This window comes from Halichoerus grypus, chromosome 7, assembly GCF_964656455.1.
Source record: "Halichoerus grypus chromosome 7, mHalGry1.hap1.1, whole genome shotgun sequence".
Lineage (NCBI taxonomy): Eukaryota > Metazoa > Chordata > Mammalia > Carnivora > Phocidae > Halichoerus > Halichoerus grypus.
Window position 1 is genome coordinate 136,483,304 of NC_135718.1, and position 6,785 is coordinate 136,490,088.

General features: G+C 32.8%; 1 pseudogene; it reads right to left on the minus strand.

Annotated features, from left to right (window-relative positions):
* Positions 1-5,098: 5,098 nt before the first annotated feature.
* On the minus strand, positions 5,099-6,260 carry LOC118554114 (cytochrome b-like; annotated as a pseudogene).
* Between the last annotated feature and the right edge of the window lie 525 nt (positions 6,261-6,785).

The window sequence follows — 6,785 nt, forward strand, 5'->3', positions numbered from 1 at the left end:
GCTGTTTAGTGGAACATTCTTACTGCAGATAGGTTAAACATGCAATAATTGTAAGAATTTATCAATGATAACAGTTCATTCTGACATGGACTGAAGAAAACACCAAAATCCTCATTAACAACATCAACACACATAGGCATTACATTCATGGGTCACCCCGGTCTTGAATAATCATTTTGCTCAAATCTTTTTCTAATTTCCCTCCAGTTGGCATATAATCCTTCATCTTATGTTTTTCCGTTTCTTACACTCCATTTTAGTTTTCTTTAGTTTTTCACTCATTTGTAGGACTTGAAATGCCTGCAATTCACCAAGCAGTATTTGAAACTCTGGAAGTGACTACAGGGATAAGAAATGCACAGCTCCTGTTTTCATGAAATTTAAGTGTCTATGGCCCAGGAAAGTTGGCTTTCTTTTACATGAATTCCTAAATATATCAAAATATGTCAGAAACTAGCATTAATACTATTTTCCAAGTAGTTCCATAATATATTAAACTATATAGTTGTTTTAAAAATAGGTATTACAATTTTGGTGGCAGCATTAGGGAGAGACTTATTTTGTTTACTTGTTAGTGACTTTTCAGACCATATTTTTAATATCTAAAAATATGTAAGATTTAATTGATAATCTATCCATGAAGAACCTATAGCTAAAGAAATTGGAGAAGCTTATACTTAGAGAAGGCCTCTCTCATTTTTTTCTCTGCATATTCCCCACTGAGTTAGTTCCAAACTGGAAGATTTTGTCATCCCGGTATTTGCTATGGAATGTTGATTTCCCAAGGACTTTGGTAAAATATGTTTAGAAGGCTGGCATTAGCTCAAGTTTTAGCATCTTGACAATTTTATTTTGTACTATTTCAAAAGTTTTCCACAAATTTTTTTGAGAAGTCAAAGATGTTAACCTCGACTACTTACTTCAAAGAGGGACACCTTATCCTTTTATTTGCTTTTTATAGAATTTTCTACAAACTTAAATTCAGATTTCTATTGTACCGTGTGTTGGATTTCCTGATGATAATTACTATTCAGCTACAAATTAAAGGACAGTTTTGATCAAAGTAATTATAATTTAGAGCACAACCCCATGATAGAACAGTTCAAAGGATAATTTCTTACTAAGTATGTGGCAGAGGTTTACAAAGTTGATTAAGAAATTGTCAGAACCTGTTTTCCAACCATGAATAACTAATTGCAATTATAATTATTGATATTATGTACCTTAATAAAAGTAAGTGATATACTTTATAAATTGTATAACAAAACACTGAAATGTATGGTAAATAAAATGGAATTTTTTATGTTAAGAAAATAAAATTTTGAATATCTAGATATTTACAAAATACAGTTACATAATGTGTGCCATAATATTGTTTATATTAGAAGTTATGCAGCTATAAAAAATCCTTTATTTTGAAATTCTATATCAACTTGGTTTTGTGTTCTTAATACAATTATATCACATTTCAGTGCCTCTGAAGTACTTGTAAAGTTGAACTATTATTAAAAATACTTAAACTGATCATAAATCAATTGTATTCCTGCTAACATCTTTGTTTCTTAATCCAGTGTTCCACTCTTTCACTGACCGAAATCATTTTCTATAATCAGCTTTATGTTCTGCTGAACAGGGAGATGCTTATTTTTGTTTCAGGCAACATTCTATTGGATTGATATTTAAATACAGTGCAATGAATAGAAAACTTACTCTTTTGTTGTCACAACTTTGATTGTGGTTCACCATTGTGTCATAAATCCATAATTCTAATTGTTGTGTTCAGAAGAAGCAGTTATCAAATAATTTTCAAAAAAATACTGACTAATCAGGAAAAATGAAGCATTATTTTAATAAAATGAAGTGATGAAAGACCAGGTCTCCCTATCTAATTAAGTGGATAATTCCTTAGCATGTGTTATTTACATATTTGTATTTGCTAATATTTTATTCCTTTTTAAAGGTATTCAGCCTCATTCTCATAACCCTAACTAATTAGAAAATTCTATTTTATTTTGAATCAGAATTTTTAATGCACAGTGAATTAATTGTCAAGTCAGGCCCAGAGCATTCAGAGTATTTCCTAATGATACTACTACTACTAGTAGTAATAAATTGTTACTTTTAGTAATAAATAGTAATAAATTATAACTTTATCATAAACATTACGAATTAGAACTTTGCACATTTTGCTCCTAGATAATGACCATATGTAATGTTAGGAGATTATATAATGAATATGTACAATCGCTGAACAACAGAGAAAAGCATCCTCATGAAGAAACCTATTAAACTGTAGGAAGTTAATCTCTCTAGGGAAGTTGCATCAGCCTCACTGTTTAAGTCATGTAAAATGGGACCAGAAACAAAGAGCACTAGAAAACTACCAACAGAACAATCCTGCTTTAGCAAGAAAAGAAAGTAGGTGATGTAATGATTGCCCTTCCTCCTTTCTACTATAAACATTTCTAGCTTGCATCTCAGAGAGTTCCTTTCTATATATTGGTGGGTTTGGTACAACAGCTGCATGGGCCTTTTATCTCTCCTTTGGAAATCTTGACAGTGTATACTTATGAACATTAGGTAGCAATGGTAATTATAAAATTATAAAACATAATTTATTTTTCCTATAGTATACAATCTTTCAATGAAATACAGAGGAATTTAAATTTCTTATTAAAGATACCACATATAGGACTATAGATGGTACACATTACTTTGTTTATTTACCTTAATATCTCAGTGATAAAAAGGAAAATAATTTAATATTTTCATTTACTATGAGAAGAAGGCTGATATCCTAATATGGGAGACATATTTGGACCCTTGAAGCTACAGGTTGGAGAGAGAATTATTAAGGAAAACAAAAACAAAACAAAAAAGCTGTATATTTAAAAAAAATCTGTACATTTTTGAGTGTGTGAAAATTAAGGCACAGTTAATAGCAATTAAACATTCATGTCTATCAGCTATTAATATATTGAGTATTTTGGAAATTAGTCATCTGTATCATGAATTGACCTATGTAGAGGGTAGGTCAAAAAACCAGCAGTGAGTTGTGGACAGAACTTAAAAATATAGAAAGAGCAGCAAGCTTTGTTTTTATTCTGTGTACATGGATTATTTTGTCCTACAATAAAAACTGTGGACATCTACACTGTACCAGGCACAAGCCTTGTCCTTAAGCCCATGGGACACTATGGCAATCCTAAAATTAACACAGTTCTTTTTTTTATGACATTTGGACTCTAGTGAGAAAGACCATGAACTAAAAAAATCACTATTAACTCAGTATAGCCTCATATACATACTTTGGGGGAGAGTTACATAATCCCATAATAGCTTTAAGCAGAGTTGCCTGAGGTGAATTTGGAGGAAGAAATTTGGCTGGTCAAGATATGAACTAATAGAGAAACATGTGTTAACTAAGTGAAAAGCATGGAGGAAGCTAGAGCAGATCATATTCTAAACAGAGGTAGCATTTGCAAAGGTGCGGTGGAAGGCAAGAGGAAGTAGTATTAATTGAAAGAACGCTTAGTGGCTCAAGTAGAGAAAGCAGGCATAAGAGACTGGCAAAGTGGGGAAGGTGATGAGGATCCCGGTCCATTGGGATTTATACTTTTAAGCAGCAAGTTTATATATACTGGAATTACTTGTTGAATATTTTTCTCTGTTAGGGTCAACAATTTTGAATATACTTACTTATTACTTAATTTAATGCACTCTGATTTTGATTTTAAAAAATCCAAATGATTTTTTAAAATAATACTAAATTGGAGAATGTCTGTGGTTTTTTATGGATTAAGGTAGCATGTTGGTATCAATAGGAAGGGTTTAAAATCATTTGACTAGGGTTTTAATTTGTAGAGTCAGGAGTGTGAATATTTAAGCTACAATTAAAATCTCATATATGAGATGAAAGATGAGCTTTATATGTTGTATAGTCTTGTTTTTATGGTTTGGCAAGATAGCTAATATAAATATATAGTATAAGGTTTATGCAGGGTAAAGAGTTTGCTAATAAGCTAATTGTTTATTTGGTAAGCATGCATGTATGTGTATACACAGATTCTTCTATGTCTGGTAACTGTAGACTGAATTACACCTTATGGATTATAATATTGGTAAATAATACTCAGTTTAAGCTCAGCTACAGTTTGCTTGACTATGTTAAGGCGTTTGACAGCTATAGCTGAGATAGCATTCCCAAAATTAAAAAAAAATTACCAAATGCAAATGCATGGTACAGTTATGTGTGTGCATGGGCCAACTAGTCATTAGTACACTGAGAAATCTTATTTAAAAGGAAAAGAGTGGGCAATTTTAGGTGAGATGGTCCTGAAGTAAGAATGAGATGACAGATATAATTTCTAGACACTCCCAAATGTTATGGGCCCAGAGAGAGAAGAGAGATGCATTTGTGGAAAGGTTGCTGGTTCCTTGAAGCTTCATGATTAAGCACAGTAATAGGTTATGATAGGTGTGTTGTCTAGTAATGATTTGACTTAATGAGGTATATCCAACCCATAATATTATGTGCTATGTAATATTAATCGTGTTAATTGTGCTGCAGATATTCATGGGGTTTATAATTGTATGCATTATATACCATTGTATGTATTATGCAATATCAGTACATTAATGTACACACTTATATGCATGGGGTAAATTGTTAATGTGGATTATACATAGTGTGTATTATGTATGGTAGAATATATGTACTAACACATGCAATCACTGAATGCACAAATTACATAGTTATGGAATGACTTATGATTTATTTTTAATACTGATATAGTACATGATAATAATGCTTCACTTTTCATGCACAAGTTTCCAGGGAGTAGTTTATTTATTTATTTAGTTAGTTAGTTTTTAAGATTTTATTTATTTGATGGAGAGAGAGACAGTGAGCAAAGGAACATAAGCAGGGGGAGTGTGAGAGGGAGAAGCAGGCTCGATCCCAGGACACTGGGATCATGACCCGAGCCGAAGGTAAATGATTAACGACTGAGCCTCTCAGGTGCCCCTCCAGGGAGTAGCTTAAGTAGAATTTTAGCCTTGGCTGCTGATGGTGGAGCTGGAGTTTCTTCCTTGAGTTTTAGGGAGAAATATTATTCTTCTCTGATTTATACAGAGTAATAAATATACTACAAGGACTCTTTATTTTAGAAAGATTTTTCAATATGCTTGTGATTGGTATAAGTATGAGAATAAAGAGAAAATACGATACTGATACTAGTCGGCTAATCATGATGAATGGGTGCTCAACTGGTTGTCCTTCAATTCATGTTAGTGTCAATAGATCTGCTGCAAGTAATCAGAATAGGACATTGACTGAGAGGCTGGAATATTATGTTTTGTTGTTTGGATATATGAAGTATAGGAATGATTGCCAGGATAACAGTTAAGAAAATTCACTAACATGCTGTTTAATTTATTAGGGATGGAGCATAGAATTGAGTAAGTGAATAAGAAATATCATTCTAGCTTGATGTGTGGGGGAGTATTTAGAAGATTGGCTGGAGTATAGTTGTTTAGATCTCCCAGGAGATCAGGTGAAAATAATACTAAATTGGATAACACTAAAATTCGGAGTAAGATTCCTGGGATGTCTGTGTAATAGTGGTGGAATGGAATTTTGCCTTTGTTGGGTAAAATTCCTGATGGTTTGTTAGATCCTGTTTCTTGGAGAAATAATAGGTGCATGACTACTTTGGCTGAGATGATTACCGGAGGATAAAGTGAAAGTGAAGCATCAGGCGGTGCTAGCTTTGTCAACTGAGAATCCTCCTTGGATTCCTTTACTAGACTAGTGCCAATGTAGGGATAGCTGAGAGTAGGTTTGTGATGACTATTGCTTCTCCAAAGGATATTTGGCCTCATGGTGGGACATAATCTATAACTGCTGTGACTATTACTATGAGTAGTAGAATAATTCCAGTATTTCATCTTTCTAAGAAGGTATAATATCTGCGGTATAGGCCTCATCCCACATGAGTGAATAGGCAGATGAAAAATATGGAGGCTCTGTTGGTGTGTATATATTGGATATCATCCATAATTCGTGTGTTGGTAGGTATAGTTTACTGAAGAAAGGGCACTTGTTATTTTTGATGTATACTACATAGCTAGAAATAATCCCATTAAAATTTATAAGACTAAACAGATTCCTAAAAGGGGTCCAAAGTTTTATCATGCTGAGAGATATTTGATGGAGCTGGTAGGTCAATGAATGAGTTGTTGAGATTCTTGATTAGTGAGTGGAATTTTCAGATATAATTAAGATTTTTATAGCTGAAATACAATGGTCATTTTTCATGTCATTGGTCATGGTTAAATTTCATGTGAGAATAATGATGACATATATTGTATTTGTTTGAAGTGCTAGTTTTGTAATTACTTTACAGGTTTTTCTTTGAAAACTCCAGCTATTTATGGTGGACTAGAGTTGATTGTGAGTGGTGGAATTGGTTGTGGAATTGTAATAAATTTTGGTGGATCTTTTTTACATTTAATGTTTCTAAAGATTTATTTTGGGGGAGCAGATATTGGTCATTTTTGGTTATATAAGGGCTATGGCTTAGTAAGCATTATCCTGAAAATTGACCCTCTAATATGACCATCTTGGGGATTTTTTTTCCAGAATTGGTGATAGAGGTTATAGTGGTTTTATATATCTTGAAAAATGGTGAAGTGGAAATTATGTTTAAATTTAATGGATTGGTGGGCGCCTGGGTGGCTCAGTTGGTTAATTAAGCATCTGCCTTTGGCTTAGGTCATGATCC